Source organism: Pipra filicauda, unplaced genomic scaffold (genome assembly GCF_003945595.2).
Source record: "Pipra filicauda isolate LSUMZ 115617 unplaced genomic scaffold, ASM394559v2 scaffold73_size2923735_pilon, whole genome shotgun sequence".
Classification (NCBI taxonomy): Eukaryota; Metazoa; Chordata; class Aves; order Passeriformes; family Pipridae; genus Pipra; species Pipra filicauda.
Window position 1 is genome coordinate 1856040 of NW_024104909.1, and position 24122 is coordinate 1880161.

The window sequence follows — 24122 nt, forward strand, 5'->3', positions numbered from 1 at the left end:
CCTTCCTGGCTTCTCTTGGATTTTTTTTCCTTGCTAGTCCTGTTTCCCTTTCGTGGAAGGGAATTTGGTTGGGCTTTTTGTTCTGAAAGTATAATGGACCATCTTGGGTTAGTGCTTGCACCTGCCATGAATGTAGGGGTAGGCTTTAGATTCTCGAGAATCTTTTAGCAGCAAGTAACCCAGGAAGACTATTAAAAGCATAATGAAAACCTCATTGGGTTTCCTGTCAGTTTTCCGAGCTGTAAGTGGCTCTAATTTGCACAAGATTGGAACAGCATTGAGGAATTACAGTAACCAGGCGAAACACTCACTGGGTTTGCAATTTTCTGATAGCATCCCTTGTAATTTCTTGTAATGCATTTGTTGCTAAGTACAATGACAAATGTCAGGGCTCATTGTACGAGTTTTACGCACATCAGCACTAGGCTGGGAGGTGGAATGTCAGCTGCTGTCTTGGGAAAAGCTGGTGGAACTGCTGGATGCTTCCCATCCTGAGTATTGTTAGAGAGACAATAGTGCTTTGTAGGTGGGGGAGGAGTAGAGAAAATAATTGCTTTCCAGATATGTTTGATTACTTTCAGGTTGGTTTTTTTTTTTATTATTATTCTGTAGAAATTCCACCAACAAAAAGTAAGCCTGGGGGGCTGTTACTACCTGCCTAGAAGGTGAGGGTAACCCAGGTTCTTGTTAATAAATCCCTTGGGGTGGATTAGAGTGAAACAACACTGAATGATCAGTGTTTGTAAATATATATATATATATGTAGGGTTTATTTTAGAACAGTTTGGTTTCAGAGGAAAACAGGTATGGAGCCGTTTTGGTTGTTGTCATCTATAGCAATACAGCATTATTAAAGCATAAAAATAACACAAGAAAATGTATAAGGAAAAGAAAGAAAGGATAAAAGTAGAAAGATATCTATAGTCACCACCTGCTGGATCCAGAGATGAAGCTGAGTCGTTGCAGCTCTGATGTCTGCTGGTGAGTGATGGTCACAGTCCTGTCAAAATGCTGCTCTTGAGCCAGTGAGGGTGGGGGATGTCCCCAAACCCCAAAGATTTCATGAGTTATATACACTCAAGAACAATGTTTAAGCCATTAACTGTCTCAGTCTCTGACAGGGGCCCATTAAACGTTTAGTTTGACATCAGCAAATAAATTCTGACTCTCCACTGGGTCTGTCCCACAATAAACTGCAGAGAGTTGTGAATTATTTTGATGAACAGTCAAGTGCAACAACAGGCTGCAATAGTAACCTGTAATAATGTGGGTTTGGATAAATACAAATGAGTGATTCAGTGAAAAGACAACCCAAATACGGTTTAGTAAATGCTTGAAAAAGTGATTACATACAAGGCAGTTTGTTTGCAGTAAATAAAACCAACCTTGCTGCTGATCTCTGTAACTCTCCTGCAACACACTTTGCCTCTTTGTATGAAGCTGAGGAAGGTTACTGTGCCTGAACCAAGATTTATGAACAGGGATAATTGCTTGAAGCTGATTTTTCTCTGCTCTTGCAGTTGTGTTGCTTGGATGGACACAAATATATTGATTTTTAGTAGCTGGTGGAAAAAAAAAAAAGAAAAAATATTTTTTGGTTTTTTGTAAACCTGTAATAACTTCAGAGTGATGTGTTTAAAGACTGGGCAAAGAGAGAAGTCTCAATTAAAGCCATGTTTAGTAGATTCCATCTGATTTTGGTAGCTAACACTTGTTCTGAAGTGTCTAAAAAAATACTTTCTGTCAATATTTCCTTGTCTAAGTAGCAACAATATTCGGAGACCTTGAACTTGTCCCACTGCAGAAGTTGCTGAAAATAACTTCTTTCACTTTTCTTGCACGTGTTACCTCCCAATTTCTGTCTTCCCTTCATAAGAACCATATGAAGATGAGTAGGCTCAGGTTTGTAATTAATATAATTAATAGATTAGTTTTGATTTTGATTGACAGTTGAGTTGCCTGAATGTGGCATAATTCCTGTGTGAGATGTAGCACAGTTGGTTGCAGTTGACATATCATATATGAAATATTAAATGTGAGAAACTAATTCCACCTGTTAAATAGAAAAGCAAGCAGTATTACCCTTTCCTCAGTTAAAGTCTGACTACAGAACTACAGAAAATGCTGGTTTTGTACTTAGAATAAATGAGGTATTATTCATCATTGCAAAGAAATAAATTCCATGAGAAAAAAGAATGGCATTTTCATGTGACCTTTAGAAACGTGTCAGATCTCACTCTCCAGCATTCTTGCTGCTCGAAGAAAAAAACCTTATCTTAGTGATTCTTCTCCAAAGTATTGATTAAAAATGTAAGTGCACTGCAATACTGTCTGGTCAGAACTTATTTCTGATGTATACTATAGAGAATTTGCTTAGTATGGTGGGTTGGAATGTCTAGTTTCTGTTAGACCTGTTCATACAGCTAGAGAGCGTTAATTTTGAATTTAATGAAAAAAGGGTTTAATTTTCAGCTACCTCTACAATTCAATCATTTACCTAATAATTTACATGAGTTTTTTTAGGGGTTTGGTTGTTTTTTTTTAATGGTAAGAACTAGAAGGATATTTTTTTTTTCTCATACCTTTCTTCCAGGAAAGCTCTATTTTGGATTATTTTGCTTGTGAGCAAAATGCTCCTCTAACAATGATTTCATTTTTCTATACAGGAGAATGAATGTAACTTCTGAACTAGACAGGTGGCACGTAGTTGCATTTCAAATTTTTATTCTCTTTAAACCCACTTAAAATATTTTAAAAATTTGCAATACATTGTGTGCATCGTGCAAATGTAGGTTATAGAAATTCATGTATAACATGGTGATGCTTCTGGATTGTTTTTAGACTGAAAAGCGTAGTACAGAAGGGAGCATGGAACAGGTTTAGAAGTCACATTGTGGATTTTGCAAGGCATGCTGAAGCACGTCCTGAGTTGAGAAATGTTCATTTTAACCACAGTTGTTCTCTTTTAACCTCTGAAGCACATTGGAATAGATCTTCATCAGTCAGGGGCCCTCTGCAGAATTGTGCCTATTTTTTCAGTACAAGGACAAAGCAAAAAGTATGTGTTAATGTAATTATTAGGCACATCTAAAAAGAATCCTTGGGAAAACTGTCTTTTAATTTTCCTGCTAATAGCAAAAAATTGAAGCTGTCATCAAGTTGCTGGAAGGAAAACAAAAATTGAAACACAAAGCCTTTTATGTTGTCATCATGTATAGAGCTCACTAGCTGGTAAAATTATTAGCTGCTTCAGCTGATTCTTGGTGAAACAATGCTCATCTTAATCAGATGTGATGTCAGTAGGGCAGGCATGTGTCTTGAGTGACATTTGCAATGAGTTGACTTTAAATTGAAAATGAAAATGCAGAGGAGTTACTGATTTTTTTCAGTTTAACCACACTCAGTGTGAAGGTGCAATTAAATGGAAAAAAAGTGGCTAATTTGGTAAGGCAGTACTCCAAAGGATGAGTTGCAGGTCACAATTTAGGTTTCAGAGCAGTTCTGTGCTGTTGGTAGCAGTGCCTGGGGCCTGGGGCCACACCTGCAGGGTTTGGCCTCTGAAGATCCTGTGTTGATGTTGATGGTGCTTTTGGCTCCAACACCGAGATCAGTGCCCTGCCAGCTGGTCCCTGCAGGGGCACATGTCACAGGGGGCACATGTCACAGGGGGCACATGTCACAGGGGGCACATGTCACAGGGGGCACATGTCACAGGGGGCACATGTCACAGGGGGCACATGTCACAGCCCAGGGGCTCCCTGTGTTCTCAGAACAATCTGGGGAGGAGCCCCAGCCCTGAGCCCTGGTGTGCTCGGGCACAGCAGCCTCTGCACCACCTCCCCCCGCCCTCCCGGCGGGTTTTGTCCAAGGCAAAGTTGGATGAGCCAAGCACTGTGTACGTGTTGATGGCTGTTGTGCTTCCAAGGGTGCTCGCTGTGGCACTGCTGGTGTGGATGGAGGTGATTTTTCATTCCCTGCTGCTCTGCTCTGCAGCTGACTGAGCACAAAGGCAGATTTCCGTGTGAGGACCGGGCGGGCAGCAGGGAAGGCAGGAGCGATGCCAGGGCAGGGAACAGGGGACATGAATAAACAGAGGGGAGGTTGGTGATAGATGGTTCCCACCTCAATCAGACTGTAAAGTAGTTGTGCAAGTTGGGGATGGGAGAAAACCTGCTGAGTGATGACAAACTGTCTCCTTGGCAGCTTCCTTAGGTCAGAGCTGCTTCAAGGAAAGCTCCCCTGCTTTGTTTACCTGGCATATGCAGGGTTTATTTATTAGCACTGAACCATGCTTTAGCTGACCTTACTGCAGACAACTGATCCAGAAATGAAATGCCTTTTCCCTCCTTCTTTAGGGTTGCCTCGTGTTATACATTCCTTGGGGCTCCTTTTTTTTTTTTTTTCAATGTATGTAAAAATAAAGTGCAAGCTGCTGTTAACTGTAACTTTGATACATGATCCATGGTATTGCGGAGTTTAAGTATTATTTTTAAAAAATAATTTGATGTATCAAACTCAATTTCATAGAGTTTAATAGTGTAATCAGTTTTTTAGTAATTTTTTTTCTTGCTCAGTGGTTCACATCCTATGAATTTTTTTTTATTAAACCACACCAAGGGTCACCAAGTAGAGAATCTAAAGGACCCCAGATACCTCTTCAGCAGAATCAACTCGCTTCAAATTGGCTGCTGGCCATAATTTTACTATGCAGATGGTTACATGGACCACTAGATTTTTTTTTATTATATATTGGTTTAGAAAATTAATAAAACAGGAACAAATATTTAGTTGAAGTATGGGACATAATTCTTTAAGATGAAGCCACTGTAGTTTCAGGTCTCATCCCTGTCATGAATTTGAGGGAGTGTGCTTGCATAAATGAAGCATTTTAGCCTTCTCTACCGTGTATGTGATAAATTTTGCATGCTCCCTGGTTTTGGTAATGGGAGTGTGGCATAATCCAGTCCTCAGGGTGGACATCAGTCCTGCTCTGAGAGGGAGGGAGGCTGATGGAGCATCTGTGAGATTGCTGCTGTGGAATGTGCTGCAGAACCTTGGCACTGCCACTGCAGGTGCTGGAGTCAATGGGCATATTTGGTCTAATTAATTGGGATTTTTAAAGAGCACAGCAGTATGAGGGTATATTTGCAGATTTGCTGCTCTTCCATTTTCTTCCTGAAGTAGCTGCTGGTTGTAACCACCAAGACACTGGGCAAAGTACAGAGTTTTACACTTCTTCCTTGCTTTGAATCCTGCAATTTAACGTGGGCTGAAATGTTTGTTTGGGATTTCAGGAGCTGGGGGGGAAAGCTATTTAGGAAAAGGAATGAGAGGCTTTAATCTAGTTGGCTGAATATCAGCCCACTAATGAACTACTGTTTTGAGATATGTGTAGCCATTACTTTGGTGTCTAAATTATTCTCACTTTCAAGTCTTATTTAAATTCTTAATAACCTTTATTAGATAGAGGAGAAAAGACTCTACCCAGAAGCCTTCAACCTCCCAAAACTGATAGAATACATAATAAAATCATGTGCCATTCTAAAAGGGAGAATTATAATGTGGTATAATATTGTCTAAGGTAATGGAATAAATTAATTGAGTTTTTGATAATTGATTTGTAGAAAAAATATTCTGAAAGCTCATTTTTTAGGGGGTTTTAGTGGCTGCAGTTTATTCCATCAGAATGTTCCTGGAGAAATACAAAGTGGCCATTGAAATTTCCTGAGCAGTGTTTACTTCAAGGTGGATTGGGAATGCTGAAGTAATTCAGGAGATAGGTTTTGGCATAAGGTGAAAGTCAGGTCAGCTCAAGTTCAGGTCAAAATTTAGAGTCTGTCTGGAATGTTGATCTTGTCCAGATATCTTAGTTGAAGAAATTCCTTCTTGTGGCAGGTCATGGACCTTGTGGCCTTGGGAGCTTCACTGCAGGAGCTTGGCTCAAAATTACCATGTGGTGGTTGTGCTGTTTATGGCTTCTTCTTTTGAATTGTGCCTACTGGAAAACAATATAATCCGTGTGGTTTTAAACACCCATAACTAACCAGAATATAGTTTTACTATAGAAAATACATCCCAGGAAGTTTCTCCTTCAGATTACCTACCTCAAAGAGGCAGAGATTCTCTAGATAGTTTTCTTCATGGGAGTCCTGCAATTCAAAGAAAGCAGAGCCTTTCTTGGAAAATAGGGCGAGAATGCTGGTTTTAAGAAATTAAAACGAAAAGTAAAGTATTTCCCATATGTTTTTCATAATGCATTCACTTTTTTTTTTATCTAGCATCTTGTTTAGACCTCTGCTGACTTTTCAGGGCTTAATGCTGACCTCTGACATTCGCTGCCACCGTATTTATCCAGCAAGATATTCTTTTAGTGGTGGTTTTATGGTTCCTCAATTGCTCAATACCCAAAGCAGTTAAAAAATACGTGAAAGGATGAATTCAAAATCAGACATGTAACGTGAGAGGAGCGTAAGTTATCTCCTCCTTGGCAGAAGTTTGTAATGGGAGGAAAAGATGCAGCTTCTACAGCTGAGGAATTTTGACTTCCTGTGCTGCAGGTGGGCTTTTTGTTGGCTGCCTTCCCCCTCCTCCTTTGCCTTTTCCCAGTGAAATCAGTTACTGTTAAAATTTTCCGGGAACTGTAGAACAGAGTGTGTTGCAAACACGATTCCTTTGCAGCTGTATCCTCTGTACCAGATGCACGGGTTTCCTCTGGGAGTTGTCACAAGTCTGTGACACACTGACTTGGAGGTTTGAAGGTTAGACCAGTGCAATCTGGACAGGTGGCTGACCAGAACCTTAGACGGGATTGGGGGAGGAGGGCAAACAAGCATGAGGCTGAAGGTAAAACTTTGTTTAATGACAGCTGTAGTTTTTAGGTATTTGGGGTTTTTCTATTGACTTGCCTTGGGTGTTTAACATAAAAGCTATCCAGAGCTGACTTAACTCCTAATTACCCTTCAGCAAACAGTGAGAAAGTGAAAAGACATGTTAAGTCCTACAACAGTAGTAACATCTCCTCTTTTCTTCAGGAAAAAAAGTCTCCAAGGTGTCACTAGCTCACATTGATTTCTCCCTGCTTTTCTCTGTTTCTGCCTTAAAATATAAATCAAACAGAAAAGGCTTTCACTGAAAATTCTGGGTGATGCTGAAGTGGAACCTGGAGCAGCACAGACACGGGAGCTTGGCCCCTGCTGTTGCAGTGCTGGTGGAACCCGCTCTGGGGAGATGCACTTGTTGCAGAGCAGCTGTGCTGCAGGGTTTGGGTGTAGGCACTTGTGGGTGCTGAAGGTCATAGCAGGCTTTGTAAAGATGCTGGGATTTGCTTTTCAGGACCTGGGAATGCTGGCCTGCAGGTGACACTCCTTGCACTCTGAAATGCCCCGTTGAGTGACCCAGCCCTGCAATGTGCAGTCGCTGTGTTTGCCAGCCCTGAGAGCGGGGGAGCTGCAGGTTCTGGGGGTTAAACAGCCCCACTTCTCCTGAGAAATGCCACCAACCTGCTTTTCCCAGAGTGCAGCCCACGGCACATAATCACAGGTTCAAAACCTGGGCAGAGCTTGAGATGATTTCTCTGTGTGCTGCTGGACTTCACACACGCTAGTGCAGTAACTGCTCAGAGCGGTCCCGTTTGCCAAGTTATTGGCTTGATTAAAAACAATACTAGAAAGGAGTTAAAAAAAAAAAAAAGTTATTTTTTAAATCCGTGCTGAAAATGTCAAATGGCATTTTGAAGTTCCTGGGATTTTATTTATTTATTTATTTATTTATTAATAAATTGCGGCGTGACCCCCCTGCAGAGAGCGCAAAAACCCCGCTCGCACTTTGGGGAGCGCATCGTGAAATGGCAACTGCGCTCTCTGCTGGGGCTGCTCCGGATCTGCCGCTCCTCGGGGGGAGGAAAAGCGTACTCGGGCAGGAGGAATCGGAATATCGTGACAATAGTACAAGAGATTAAGTAATTAAACCTACCTAATTTTTAATTAAAAAAATAACGCTACGGTATTATCGTGTCTTCCAAAAACAAGATCTATCGAAAGACTCCTCGAAATATTTTGAAATGTTGTTTTCCTTGTGCCTTTAACTTGCAATTTGAATGTTATTAGGAAGGGAGAGGTCATTAAATATGTTTTTTAAAGGACGTGTTAAGGATGAATTACAGCCTATTTACTTTATTCTTTTTTCACTTTTGAGGGGGGCAAAAGTGAGTTTCCGAAGGCTTAAGTGATTTTCCATAACATGTTTATGATATTTGATATTTATTATTTTTAAGAATTGTGTATTAGTATTTTAATCTGTATCTGTGTTCACAGATTACTTATTGTGTGTGAATACATAAATATATAAATATAAATATATATAAAATCTTATTCCCCCACACCAGTATTGTTGAGAGGAACATGAAAAGTACTCAGAAGAATTAGTGCTAACAGTTTGTTTGCCTTCTCACCGTCAACGAGTTACTTTGCAGTTACATTTCAGTAATTCAAGTCAACATTCCAAATTGACTGTGTGTGTTATAACCACAGAGGTAGATATATTAGGGCAGAATATCATACTAGGAATGGGCTTTGTTAATTTGAATAGGGAATGTAAGTCTGTTATGTAAATCATAAGCCATCCTTAGATGTCACCATATATCATTCTGTCATTATTAATTAGATTTTGTACTTAACGTGGTGGGATATAAAGCAGATTGAAAGCTCAGGTAAAGCAGCTGTACTTTTCAAAGTGTGCTGTTATTAAAGGAGTTTTTTCTTCTCTAAAGTCCTTTGTTCTTTGGAGTCTCTTAGGTTATTTTCACAAATATGTGAATATTTGTAGCTGAGCTGGGTCAGCCCTCACACACAGTGGGGTGGGGAGTGTTCTCTGCAGTGAGCAGTGGGTTGGGGCAGCATTGCTGGATCCTCCCTGTGAGCTGCACCCTTAGGGCTCTGTGTTGAGCATTTACATTTTTCAACGATTTAAAGAGCACTGGTGAATTCCCAGTACTTGTGAAAACAGTGTGTGTGTGCATGTCCCCAGTTTTTCATTTGTTTGAGACTGGCAGGCCAAGTTAATAAACTCAGTTGGTAATCATGGTTTAATTCTTGTGGGTACTCAGTGCTGCTGTGTTTTATCTCTGAAGTTATTTTTATGAGAAATCCATACTTATTCTTCTTTTGTGAGTGGTTTTAGTCTGGGGGAGCTCTCCCTCCCTGCTCCAGCTGTCAGTACTGCAGACTCAGCCAGGGAGCTGAAAATCCTTTTATTCCTCACTAGCAATAAAAGTTCAACACTTCAAATTATCTCCCCATTTATTACTGTGCCACCTCATCAAAAGGCTACTGCAGGAAAATTTGTGAGAAATGATATATTCTGCAGATAAAACTGAGCCAAGGCATAGCCAAGGGGCTCTTAAAATAAAATATGTTACTCAACTGGATCTGATCTGTTCTGTTTTGTCCTATTCCTCACCTTCCCCCCCAAAATTGTCCTTCATTTTCTTTTTCCCCTCAGCTGTTCTGTCACTTCTCTCCTTGATCATCCCTCCCTTAATCCAGAACAGGCACCCAGTAGTTCCCCAGTTTGATCAGACTTGAAAAATGAACCTTCCTCATCTTGCTTTCTTGATTTTGATCTATTTTGCACAGAAAAGGTCTTTTATTAAGTCAAGCAGGGAAACTGTGGCTGCTGCCTGGGCTCGGGCAGTGCTGTAAATCACGGGCTCTGTGCAGCAAGGACGGGCTGTTTCCAGTGCTCTGTGCTGACCAGGGACTGGGTTTGGTACTGTGTGTTCCTTAAATCTGATTTCTCTGAGAATTACTGACCCACACACACGTGGCTGGAATGTGCTACATTTTCCCTCCCGGTTCCAGCCCGTGCAAACAGAAGAAAAAAACAGATGCAATTTGAAAACCTGCGGAGATTTGACATCCTGTAAGTTCCTGAAGGCACGGTGAGGAAATGTAGCTGTGCCTCAGGGATGAGAGGGGGAATGAAATGCTGTCTCCTGGATTCAGGCTCCCGGAATTTGGAGCATCAGTGGAGCTCTTTTGTCTCTCAGGAATAGGGCCCTTGTGCTCAGCTTGCTGGAGGTGTGCTGGCTCTGGGAAAAGAAGCCAAGCTTGAAATGGGATCCTTCATTTCTCCTTGGGGCGTTGGGTACTCAAAGTTACTGAGCTTGTCCTGGGACCTACTTTTAGGAAAACTGCTCTCTGTAGTCTTGCCACTGTCCCTTTGATGTGATATCCCTCAGCCTCTGCTGTAAATACCTGTCCTAAGTAACTTAAAGATATAAGCCAGCACTGAGATATAAGATGGAATCAGTGAGGCAAACACTTCCAAAAAATGAAGTTTTCCTTAGGATTTCTTGTTGAGTATCCCAGTCAAAGAACTCTGTTGTATGTGCTTTAATTTTCAGTATTAGAGTTATCATAGAAAAATCACTGTTGATAACAAGCTTTTGCTGGAAAGTATTGATAATGTGGTTATTTATGGGCTTGAACAACAGGTTTGGGTACTTTTCACCAGATTTTTGTTTTCTTTTTAGGGGTTGTAAAATTATTATTTTTTTACCATAAATTATAAATACTTGAAACTGGTGAGACAGGAAACCAGTTTAATGAAGTGTGCAGAATACTGAGCCACCAACAGAGTTTTAACAGTTTGTAAACAGTTTTGAGAAGTTAGACATTAAAATACATTAATGTCCAGATTTTACTATGAAACAGCTTATTTTTATATCTACTGCTACTAGAGATTGCAGTGAATAACATAATGTGCTTAATGGCAGCACATGCAGCTTGTTGTTGTTTCAACTTTTAAGATGCCTGGATATGTTTCTGTGTTCCCCTTGGCTAAAAGTCAGCCCCCTTCTTCCACTTTGTGTCATAATCCATCCTAATTATTACTTTTTAATAAGGAAGGCTAGTTGGAATGCATCATACATTTGTACTCAGGTGCACTTTAAAGTACAAAGAGGTTTTTTTTAATCTTTGTAAAGATTTATCATAACGTATTTTGTTATTAAAATTCTTCAGCAAGTCATATGTATTTGCCCAAAAATATTTCTAATTAAGTCTGAAAATGTAAGAACAAGAGCAAATTCTGTCTGAAATGTTTTTGTTCTTTGCCTCATTGTGCTTTTACTGAAGTAGGCAATTAAAATGTGTGTATATATTAAATTACATTAGAATAAAAATTGTATTTGCATATGGTGTTTTGTTATCCTTCATCTTTTAAACCATATTCCTTCTTATCAGTTGGTTTATGATTTTAATTTCAGGTTATCTCTGTTTGTGCTGCTCTGTGCCTTCCATACCAAGCAGCCTGGATAGATGTTGCCCTGCATGGTGACAACACACTTGATAGAATTGAGGGGATAACACAAAAGTAGCATTTTTAAACAACTCAGTTTTTCTGTTTCTATGCAGATAAATGTAAATATTTCATTGAACCAGGTAGGTTGCATACCTTCTAGCTAAATGGATATGGGGCATAATACCTCTGGCATTTATGGCAAGGTGCTCAGCAGATCAATACGTCAGCAATAAACCCAGAAAGTGCTCGTGGAGCCTTTTCTCCTGGATTGAATTGGGATGTGCTGTGTGATGTAACACTGTGACAGGCAGCACTGTGGCCTCTCACCAGCCTGACTTCTGTTTATTGATTAAATTTCTTGTAGGGAAAGTACAGGATCCATAGAAGTCAAAGAAAAGGAGTCCTTAACTGTGGTAGTTTTCCTGTGTTCTCTTGCTTTAGGGAAGGTACATGAGACAATCACTGTGAAATTGGAGTGTATATTTAAAGTTTAAGTGTAGATTCCACTGACCTGGTGTGTCTGTGCTTATGTTGATGTGTAGAGACTTCCCGGTATGGGCAGGACACGAAGCAATCACTTGTAAAATAGATTTAGTTGATGTTGGACAAAAATTTGTCACTGAAAAATGGAAGAATTCAGGTCATTTGGAGCTTAATGATGGCTGCTGTTCTGGCACTGATCCCTCTGTAGTGACCTTTTGCAGTGTGGTTCAGGTGACAAGAAACTTCAAGTTATTTTTGTTTCCCCTAGAAAATGTTTGAAATGCCAGAGAAGCATTTATGAGATAAACTTGCTCCTGAGTTTCTGTTCTCTGTATGTGTTTCTGTTTTTCTGGAAAAATAAAAAATTAATTCAAATTTAATCCCAGTCTTTCAGAGACCAAAATAACTTCTAGATGTGTTTGGTTACATGACAGAAACAAAACAATGAAGTGTATCAATAACACTTTGGAATGCAGACAAGTCAGTTATGTCTGTTAGGGAACAGCAAAAATCAAGATGTAAAGTGAGCTGTTGGCTTTTTTTTTTTTTTTTTTTTTTTTTGGATGGCAGCTCGTGAGTTTTGTTGTTTCAACACTGGTGCTGTATTTATTTCTATTAATTAACATGTGCCGTGCCTCTTGGTTCAGCACTGGGAGCCCAAGGAATGACAGCAGCTCCTTCCAAGGTGGTGACAATGGAATTTACTGCCCTGGGGGCTGCCATGGCTTGGGGCACATTCTGTCGGTTCAGCTCCTTCTGAAATCAAAATAAAAGTGTGAATGGGCTTTTTAGATCCTAACTTAGCATCAGAGGTGACATCTCCTTGCAGTTAACCGTTTCTTGATTTTTCTGTGCATGATCAGTGAGTCAGAATTCCATACTTGCTCTGTTTAACTGCCCTCTTTGCCCTGTTACATTAATGCAAACACCTATAAATCATGCAATCCATCAATAAAACCATTTATTACAATAACTTCACTTCATACTAAGGTAGTAGGGATTTGTGTAGGGTCATGTTAAGAATATTTTCCTTTGTCTTGCAGGTAAAAATTCCTTGGTGAGAGTACTTGCATACCAGTGAAAGCAAAATACTCAAAATGTCTTATTCCACATCTGCCATTAGATTTTGAGATTAACCCCTTTGGGTTTTGTTATACTAAATAGGAGGAAGCCTGTTGCAAGGTCCAGGCACTCTTGACCAGCTCTTGAAATATGTTATAAAATACATTTAAGAGGTTTGCAAAGTTGCCCAAATTTTGGAATAAGCTAACTGCAAGTTTATAATTCTCAGATCAATTTACCTCAGGAGTAGCCTGAAGACAATAAAGTGCTACAGACTTCACTGGTCCCAAACGCACTAATTTTCACCTTACTGGTCCCAGATTTGAGGTTCTCTGTTAATTTTTTAAGCAGTTATTTTATTTTATTTTTAGTTATCTCTTATTTTCTAGGCTGACAAATGAATGGAAGTTAGTTTTATACTTTGTCAGAGCTATAGTAGTGTAAGTGTAAGAGAAGCATAAGAATTGAGAAGTCTGTTTAATTCAGTCGTGTTTGCACAGGATCATGGTCATGAGCAGCTCCACGACCTCTTTCCTGTGTCCTGTTGAGGTAAATTTATAGTGGAGAGAGATAACAAGGAGATTTTCAAAGTAATAGTCTTGTCATGCACTGAATGCTGTGACCTATTTCATAACATGTTAATTAACAAGGAATAAGTACAAAACAATGCCCATTTAACAGAAAGGACAATTTAAACTTTAACAGTTTAGCAGAGTAATAATAAGTGCGAAACATAGTAGAGCATTTCACATGCTGTACCTTCTTTCCCATCCAGCTGGCCTATCAATTATAACCTGTGCTCTACAGATGGTGCAATATATCAGAATTAAAGCAGTCAGTTAGTTTGTTCCCAATTAAGTGCTAATACTCCCAGTGGAGAATATTACCCTGAGTCTCAGTTAAGTGCCTGCCTTCTAATGTCCCTTTATGGTCTTATTGTGTCACTTTAAAGAGATGCCCTGTCATGTTGGCCAGAACTTATTCTGGCTTGTTCTTCCAAAGCTCCCTGCATTCCACTCCTTGTTATTATTTGGGAGTTACAGAGAGAATTTGATGTTTCATGGGGCTGGGAGTAGAGGTATTGTGCAAAATAATCTTAGGATAAGTAAGTTGGCACTGCAGTGTGTGTGACTTTTACACCTTATAGATTTACCTACTGTTGCAAAACCTGAATGCTCCAGCAAGAAACTGGCTTTGTAATGTCCAGCCTCTCTTTCTGTGCATTAGAATCCCAATGCACTTGTCTCCTGAAGCTCTCTGGTATTCCAGGGCTTGCTTTTCTCACTGACTTACTAGACAGGTTACTTGAGCTTGTGTTTTCCTTGCTCCATCTATCCTCTTTACGAGCCATTTCAGGGCTGCCACTAATAGATTGGCATCCAATTCCCTTGCACTTCCTTACTCTTTTTGGGTGTCAGTGTTTGCCCAGTTAAGGGCTGCTTAATTTGCTGCCCCCCTTTTCCCCCTCCCTGAATGTCAAGCCGATGGTGGATTTGGTCACTTGATCTAATGGACTTGCTGTCGTCCCCTGTTAGTCTTTAAGGTGACCCTTCCCTGGGAGGAAATCCTTTGGCACAATTTGTTTCTGAACTGACTCCTGAGATTCCAGGCAATTACATGAGCCTCTGAATATCTTTATTTAGAAGCTTAAAAGACGTGTTCTTGGAGTGCTGCTGAAATTACCCCGGTGGATTTGTTGCCACACTTTGGGAGATCTCCGTTGTCGTGTGTTCACTGACTCACAGTCACTCCAGCAGTGCTTGAGTTCTGCAGAGATTTAGAAAATACCACATTCAGAATGTCTCTTCTGAGGTGTTTCTTGGCAACCTGCTTTATAATTTATATGACAAGGAGAAGGAAATTCTGCCTTGTCTAGTTGTTGTCAAAAGCATCTTTTTGGTACTTTCGGTGCCACTAGGAATTAAAGTTTGGTGAGTTACTGAGATTTTCTGACAATTGCTTAAATGTAATTAGCTTTCATACATAATCTCCAGCCCACAAAAGGGAAATGTCAAAAATAGGTACTTTTTGGGTGTGAAATATAAGAAACTGTTTGGGAAAGAAAGTTTGTGTGTAATGAGAGAAAATAATCATTTAGTAAATAGTCATTCTAGTTCCACTATTAAACAATAACAAAGCACACTATAATAACTACTAAAATTGATAATGGATTATGATGCATATGGATTGCCATGGATCATAATTCCAGGTGCACTAGACAATTGCAGCTTCCCTTTTCAGCACCATTTGGTTGATTCTACACCAGTTTCATCTCTGTTAAGGAGTGGGTTTCTGTTTGGGTTTGGGGCTTTTTGTTTAGATTTGGTGGCTTAACATTTCAGAAACACTGTGACAAAAACAGGTGCATTGATTTTATTTGCATCAAAATGAACTAACAGCCTCCTTTTGAGTTTTCTTATTAAATATCTTGAAAATAAGATCATTGATTTTTCAGGTTTTGCTTTATTATAAATTCTGGGAATAAAACCAGTACAAAATTATTTTTTTGAATCTTCAGTTAAACCATAAAGCAGGTGCAGATTGCAGATGAAAATTTTCGTGGAAACCAAATGCATGGAACACTTTAGACAGTATTTTTCACTTCTTGAATATTATGTTTTTAGAAAAAATGTTCTTGATAAGGGGTTAAATTTAACACTTTTTAAAAATAGCAGCTTTGCCACAAATTTGACTATTGTAAGTATAGTCAAATATATATATTTAGACTATGCTAGCTGTTTTTTATTGTCTATTTTTGCTTTTTATTGAGTCCTCAGGTAGATACGTGTATAATTTTGGACTTTTGATGGAAGGGAAGTGCTTTATTAGAAAGCTATTTATGATGCCATAGTTGTCCTATCTTGAAATAACCAGGAGGTGATGATGAGCTTTGTGTAAGGAACATAACTTGCACCTTGGCACATAATGACTATTATGTGTCTTGGAAACCTCTGTCTTCTGTATGTCTTAGTAAGGAAGATGTGTTTTTGTGAACAGTATGGGAAAGGTGCTGGGAGAGTGCTGGAAAATAACTTAGCAGTGTCTTGGTTTTGCTTATTTCATTAGGACAGTACTCAATTTTCTGTGCAAAAGGACGACTTGACAGAAAAAGAAAAGCAAACAAACTTGCTGATAGCTGCTCCCTGTTAGACAGCTAAAAAATCAGCAGAGTTATTATTTGAAATCATTACAGTCTATGCAAATTTGGATAGAGAAAGAAAAATAACAGCTGGAAAATAATTGTTCTCATAGCTTTGTGTTTCAAATGTTTTCCACTTTGCAGCATCTTTAATGACATGAGTTGGTCACTTCCTGGGCCACTGGATCAAACTTACTAAGGAGTTATGTCTGAAGAAACATGAGAGCCCAAAATCTAGGAGTGTAATTCTGCCTTTATGGCTTGTAAGCAATGCATGGCACATACCTGGATGATTCCATACCCCTCCTGGCTGCAGGGGATGCATCTGCTTGGCTCTGGCAGATCTGACCTTGGATTCCCAGGGGATCTGTGCTGCTGAAGGAGCAGATGGAGTGCAGGCTGGGTATCCCAGTGTTGGAAGTGGCACCAGACACATTCAGACAACTGACTGGAAATACTGATATACAAGTGTTTAAAAAAAAAAAACAAGGAGTTGTTTTAATCTCAGTTAATGTCAGTTCAAAAGTCTCCCTCAAAAGAGTTGCCTGTGTATCCTGCTGGCATTCAGCACGTGAGTTCTGTTCTGTTACTTCTCTTCAACTTACCCTAGTTGGACTTTTAGCTTTGTCAGGGTAATGCACAACATTTGTTTCACCAGAGCTTTTGATTTTGCTTCCCAGTGATAGAGAAATCCGTCAGCAGTTCCTCACTGTGTGCTTGGAACACGTTATGTGCTGATGATTAAGCTGGAATTTTTTAATAGATGCCAGGATATTAATCAACTGACTCCCCTTCATTTTCTCTGTCATTATCTTAAATCTCAGCTTTGATTGCTTGTCATGGGACAGCAGAATGAACAAGGCAAGGCTTCTGTGTAGAGTGTGGGCAAGTGACAGCAAACATTGAAGGGACGTGGAATGATGTGTGTTCCCTTTGAAAGATTCCTCACGGATCCTCCAGGGCCTGCAGAGCGTTTGTGGGAGTCTGCAGTTGCCTCATATTTCCACTGGGCTAATTGAATTTCCTCTCCTCTGGAATTCTGAGACACAAAGCAGTGTGGGCAGACTGGAGGGGGATTGCTGCTGGCTCTGAGCACAACCCTCTGGAGCTGAGTGATAGGGCAGGAAAGGAGGGGAAATGGGATGGAGCTGGTACAAGCAAGTGAGGAAGACGATGGGGATCTATAGTTTTCCTGTAAGAGAATTGAAGCTGAAGGGGAAGAATAGGGGAAAAATATTCTGGAACTTTTATTTTTAATTTATTAATGGTGATATTTTACAAGCAGTGAAAGGAACGTGGACAATATAACTGAAATATAATTTCTGTGCATTGACTCTGTGTATTATTACCATATGTTTCTTGTGCTAAAATTCCATTTAATCCTTTGCAAGTAGATGCAAAAGTAGATTTGAGGTAACTGAGTTACTTTGAAACTCATAAGGATTTAGCAATTGTAAATCATGTTTTTTTACTAGACACTCATCCCTTTATTAGTGCTATAAAAATAAAGGAAGTCTTGAACAGTTAGTTCTGGATAGTTACAACTGGAAAAATAATTACTTGCGAGTTGTTGATACTTTAGGGCAAAAAGATAACACCTTAAACATAAACTATGAATTAATACAGAAATTCAAGCTTAATGAAAAAATTAGTTTTATGCGGCATAAGGTCCAATTTAAATGCTTAATATGAAAATCTAAATGACTTAGCAATAAACATGTAAAATGTAAATTCTTAAGTTTGTGATATACGTTACAGTTACTACTAAATGATTGTAGATAATAATAATTGGGAATAATAACTAAAAATTATCTGCAAAATTGCTGTTAAAATACATTTAAAAATATTCCATAAAAACTGAAAGCCAAATGGACTAGAACAAGGAAGCCCTTACCCTCAAAATGCAGCTTAATTGAAAAACTTAACTAATGGATTATAATCAGAAACTGTGGCCTATTGCATTTATTTATTTGAAAATAATGGGCAAAAAAAGGAAGGAGGAAAAAAAAAAGCTTTACTGCTATGGGTCCTTAGAGGAGGCTAAGTTGTATAAGGAGAATTAGATTTATTTGTTACAAGTTCCTCTTTTACCGTTCCTTTCTCGTACCCAAGGCTGGTGCAGTGAATCATTCCCTGTGCACACAGAGATCCCTTTCCATGCACACGCTGTTGGGAAATATGTGTAACCCCATTAACTGGAATTGGGAGTGGGCCACCATCCATCTTCTGATAAACTGCATAAAGCAGGAGCATGGACTGTGATAATACAGCAAATAACCATGTCAAGTCAAATGGCTGTTTATATCTGACTAATGACTGGGGTGGAGACAGAAGTTGTATTTCTTTTCCAAAGGAACCTCTGATAAGGTTGGGAATGTCCTTCACAGTGGCTGCTCTGTCCTTTAGCCACTCGCCCTCCCCAGCCAGTTGTGGTAATTAAGATGGGACCATTAAACATATCCTTATCCATGAGGCTGAAAGTAGGGAACCTGCTGAGGGTGGAACCAATAAGAAGGGTCTTTCAGTGGCTCTTTTCAACAAATCTGCAACAGGTGAAACGTGCCTGAAGCAGTACCTGCATAATATTCTGTATTCCAAATAGATTATTGAACAAAGGAAAGCTTAATAATAATTTTTACTGGTTCTGGGGCATGAAGTGATTGAAGTTGGTTTGAGGCAAATGTTTTATCTGATGAATTTTGCTTTCCCCTCTCTGTCCTGTGTGCAGAAAAGCCACCCAGTGTGAGCCCTTTGGTATATGCTGCATAAACAGGAGAGAATAGGGATGACGAGACTGTTGTGTTTATTGAATAGACTCAGTTTTTGAAACTGTGAGCTTTGTGAGCAGTACCTGTCCTAACTCTTGTGTAATGAACATATTTAACAAGTAGAAACAACAGTTTTCTTTAATTTTCACACTTGCTGTTGAGTGAGGAGCACAGAGGTGTAACTGCTGTTAGTGGTATTGCTCCTCACGCTCTTTCTTGGAGATCCTGATGTTGCTGATTGTTAAAAACTTGTCTCCACGTGCTCTCATTGTGCTGACATTAACACTTAAACAATGATTATTTTGTAGGACTTAAGGAAGGCTTCATTGTCACTCTTTTTGGATGCTCTTGAAGCCGTGTCTGGAGCATTCTGAACAGAACAAGGCAGGGTTTTAGTGGAGGCTGGAGCTCGTGATGTGCCAGCAGATAATGTTGAGCAGGGCTGTCAGACACTTCTAAAGAGATCAGGGGGAAGGCAGGAGCAGGGAGGGTCTTAGGGCTGCACACCAAAAGAATAAGAAGCCGTGGCTGCAGTTGGCACCAGGGGAAATTGGGGCAGAGAGGAGGAGGAATATCTTCCCAATGGTCCCAGAGAAACTGTGGGCCTTCTGTACCTGAAGATACTGAAAGCATAACTAGAAAGGGCCGTGAGAAAACTGAGGTCGTTTTGAAATAAGTCCAACTTTAGCAAGAGCTCCACTTTGAGCTAATGGACCTCCAGAGATCTATACTTCTGGCCTCAATTATTCTGCAATTGTGTTTGTCCTGAAAGGGCTTACAAATATACAGGCAGATCTGTGTATATGTTTTTATTAGGGAGGCTGAGCTGTTGAGCCCATTTCACTCCCTGAAAGCTGTAGAAAAAAAGCAATAGAAGTGACAGTGTTGCCAGTTAGAGTCAGTTTTATTATTTGTTTACCTCAGTTCCTTCCTTCACATTCAGTATAAAGCTCTAAACTGACTATTTCAGTGGCAGCTGGATTGTTTGCTTTTCAATTTCTGATGCATTTTTAGTGACTCCACAAAACCAAACATAAAGTGTTTGACTAGATGAGGCAATTTTGGTAAGCAGAGTTAATAACCTGAAGTAAGTTTTTTATAAGTAGTGTCATATTAAGAATGTAGCCCTACCGTGATTAATCTTGGAAGGAAAAAGTTGAGGGACACTTTCCCTTGGAACAATCATAAACAAATGCATTTCCTGTTCATCTTCTAGGTGCAAAATTCTGTGGACAGCAGCTGCTCAAGCTTCTTCCTTCTGTTTTCCCTGTTGTTCTTACTCTTCAGACCCTTTGGGAAAAAACTAGTTCCCAAGGGAAAAATAGTGTATCTTTTGGCAAACCCATGCCCATCTATTTACTGGTTTGAGATTGTGAGAAAGATACATTTGCAATGATAATTTCCATGATGTGGATGTTTATGCAGTGCCCTCAGTTACAGTTCATTCTATAGATGCTCTCCAAAGCTATTAAATTGTCTTTCAGCTGTTGGACAGAGGCAAGAAGTGTGTGTAAGTGTGTGTGTGTGTTAGGACTGATTAGTGAACCAAAAAAACCCCTCTCTTTTTATATTAATCTGGAATTTTATTGCAAAGTAATGCTTAGGATTTTTTATGCAGACTGAATGTAGAGAGAGGCTGAGAGAAGGCATCTGGGCTTGAATTTATCAGTGTGTTAGTCCAGGTGATGGTCTGGAGTGTGAGAAGCAGCACTGGTGACAGGTTGGATTCTTCTACCAATAGAATAATTCTTCACAAGGTCTCAGTTTTCTCATCCTTGCATTTGGATTTGACCTTATTTTGTATGGGAACACATTCCCCTTCTGTTTTGCAGTGCCAGGGATTCTTCTGTTGTTTTCTTTTTTTTTTTTTTTTTCCTCAAAGGGTTGTTTTACTCAATGGGAGGAGAGAACAATTCAGCAACCAGCAATATTTTCCTTCCCTAAACTTGCACTTCCCTGCTGAAACCATCAACACCTCCTTGGATTCAGAGTGGAAAAGCATTGTCTCTTTTCCCTGTTTGCAGCGAGGTGAGGATTATAGTAATAGTGTAAGTAGTAGACTGCATGTCTGAGTTACATAACAAATGTAAAACAAAACTAGATTTGGTGAGGCAAAAAAAGAATTTAAACAGCTGCTTGAAGTGAAAATAGATGATCCTGGGAAACCAGTAGGAAACAGCTTATAGTACTAATAATGTCAGTGTTATTATTTTCACTTTCCTGACACGTCAGCATGTTGGTTGCAGTATTTTTCATAATAATAGAATTTATTCAAGTAATTTTTTCTTAATGTGTGTAGTACAAATAGTTTGTATTGTGCTTATACATCATATTAACAGTATTTGATTTGTGCTTTCTTTACAAATTGAAATCATTGATTTTTTATTTTTTTTTTTGTGGTTCCCATTTTGCATTTAGGCTGGTGCTTTCAGATCCCATTTTAGGTTCTGTACTTTGAAACAAGTCGATTTCTCATAAAATTATGCTCTTTTATAAGAGGGCCTGAAATTCCTTTGAGTTTAAGCTTGCTCCATAAAGAGCAACAACAGTGTTCCTCCCCTTCCTCAGAACACAAACCTACTGGCTTTTACCTCCTAGTCTTGAACTCTGGGTTGTTACTGGTTTAATTCTCTTCTTTCTTGCTTCTACTTTGTCCCAGTGATTGTGACCAAATGCCCTAAGTCTCATTCCTGGAGATGACCACAAAAGGTTCCACGTTCCTGCTGATTGTGAAAAAACTTCAGCTTGATTTTGGAAGTTCTCTAATTTAACTTCCCAATCTTAATTTATCCCCTAGCAAAATTTATTTGGCTGCCTAAACCTTTTTGAGGTGCCTGGGGAACGCTGTTCATCTGTCAGTCCCACCACAAATCCTTTTTCCTTATTTTCACGACTCAGACATAGCCTCTGGATTTATGTTCTGATGTTCCCACCCTGTGATCAAGTTTTATAGATTTCTGAAGTAATTAAAAAAAATGATAAGACTTTCATCTCCATATGAAATATCTCAAGACTTGGTAAAACATAGTGGGAATCTTTAGGTACACAGGTCCTTGATTTTATTTAGTCTCATTTTCTAGATCGAGGTAGCCACATAAAAATAGAACAAAATCAGTCAAAAAAAACCTAAATTAGGCAGCTAATTCCAACTCCTTTGTTCAGGTTGGTGTTCTGAATTTTGCACTGCACATAAGGATATATGATTTTTTGGCTGCAAAGATGTAGAAATCCTCAGCTAGAGTTGTATGCAGGTGTTTTGCATCTTTATACACATAAATAAGTGGAAGTGGGTTTACTCTGTTGTTTGGCCATTTATGTACTTGTTGGGAGCAAACCAGTTTTTAGCAGTAAAAGACTTTAGGGAAATGTCATAGCTTTGTAATGATTGCTCCCAACATTCCACAAAGCAACCATAGAAAGCTACAGGATGCACAGGCAGGGGAGTGATTTGCATCAAGTAGGTGTCTTTCCATGAATTCAGCTACGTTTTTGTGTTATAAACCTTTAGGTTGGTGAGCTACAAGAGGGATAAATCTGAGTTAGATCTACTGTTTTTAGTCGCCTGGGATTAAACCTTTTGGTGAAGAGATCCATGAATGTGCTTTAAATCTATTGATTCATGGGAGAAAGGGACAATTTAAACTCGGAAGTCACTGAGTGAACTTTCCATTAAGTTGGGGAGCCTGTGGTCACAGCTCATTTGATCTTTATGAAGTAGAAAATGTGATGTAGACCACACTGGCATTCTATTAGAGGAAATCATGCATTTAACCATGGAGCAAAATACTGTAGCCAATTACAGGAACATACACCTATTTTACACGTGGCTGATCTTCTGAGCAAAAAGTATTAACAATGCACATACTATCTTGTTTTAAAGGACTATTTACTTTTAAGCCAGTGATATAGGATAAAGTTTAGAGAGAAAATTAATTAATTTAAGATTTATATCAGAGTTTTGTAACTGGAAGGGAGCCTTGCATGTGGGTGAAATGTGTGCATGGTCTTCAGGTGACAGCAGCAAAGACTAATTATGACCCTGTTATATGCTAATTATAAATGTTATATGCTGTGTATAAATGCTAACATCTGAAATTGCACTTAGAAAAATATTCAGCATCAAAATTCATTTCTTAATGCTTTTTTTGAAATACATTTGAATCTATTAGAGGGTATAAAATAAGTTCTGATTTATAACTCAGCTTTTTTTCTACTTTAAAGTGTAAGTGAAGCTATCTAAAAATCTTTGTTTCAAAACATCTTTACTTAAAAGGTAACTGGGTGAACTTCCTATTGGCATTAGATATTTACAGTGGAATCTCTTGCTTAGTGTTATTAAGACTTATGAACTAATTTATTTTATTTGTATAAATAGGTGTATTCACGTGCACATTTTCGTGGACATTTAAAAAATGCCTTTTTGCAGTTTAGTCCCAGTGGACACCTCCTCTCTGTCAGGAATTTAAGTAACACGTTGAAAGCTGATAAAAAAGTTGAGAACTAAACTTTTACATTAAAATGTTGTCATTTGACTGTGACTGTGCTTCTGTCCTTGATTTATTTGCCATTCCAGCTCAGGTGTCCTCATGCTGTCCAGGCTCTGGGCATTTTGAATTGCAGAAATTATTATTATTATTTTTCTGGATTTTTCTTTCTTTGTAGTAAAACTGGGAGGAAGGAAAATCTTTACACTGTAATTTGCAATGACACAAACTCTTTCCACTAGTACTTTTGACTTATTCCATTGCCTGATATAAATTAGGAGCTGGGAAATGATAACCTCTATCATTAGGGGATATCGTGTCTATTGGCACTGCACAACTGGAACAGGTATATGAAGATTAATGTGTTGTGTGCCAGCATGTCCTTGCCTATGCAAAACAGTCTGAGAGTATTGAGGGGATTTGCACAAGAATTATGCAGAGAATGCCAAAGGTAAGTGAAAGCAAATTAAACATTCCCATCTGGTTTTACTTCCTTGCAAATGGGCACAGCTACATATTCCAGTAGCAGTGACTGGTCATTATAGCTCTTGCAGGGCAGTTTTTTCTAAAGCTCTGCTGTGTGGTCCATTAGTTGGGATTTTCCCTGTCAGATCCCTGGCTGTTGGAATTGTGTGCACAGAGGAAACGACAGAACTCTGCATGCAGGTAGCTGTTCTAAAACTGGGAATTATTCTGGCGGTGCTGCATCTGATTTCACTGATTTTACTGCCACCTGACCAATGCTGTGTCTCATAAGCAAACAATTAGAGAGACTTCTAATCCCATATTCTGAAATGTCAAAGGAAGGATTAGTCCAGCCGGCAGTTTTCTCACAAGGTTTGCTGTAAATAATTGTTTCAAGGGTGCTGGAATTTCCATCCTTGT

General features: G+C 39.1%; 1 protein-coding gene and 1 long non-coding RNA gene across 15 annotated transcripts in view; one reads left to right on the top strand and one right to left on the bottom strand.

The window, feature by feature from the left end:
* The window catches only part of RBFOX1 (RNA binding fox-1 homolog 1), a 1156483-nt gene that overhangs the window by 415728 nt on the left and 716633 nt on the right, over positions 1 to 24122 (top strand). The gene's annotated exons all lie outside the window — the stretch shown is intronic.
* Positions 957 to 3583, bottom strand: LOC120324878. Its single transcript, XR_005566547.1, has 3 exons — positions 3542 to 3583; positions 1386 to 1562; positions 957 to 1000 (listed from the first exon to the last, which is right to left on the bottom strand). It is a non-coding gene; the product is annotated as an uncharacterized LOC120324878 (long non-coding RNA).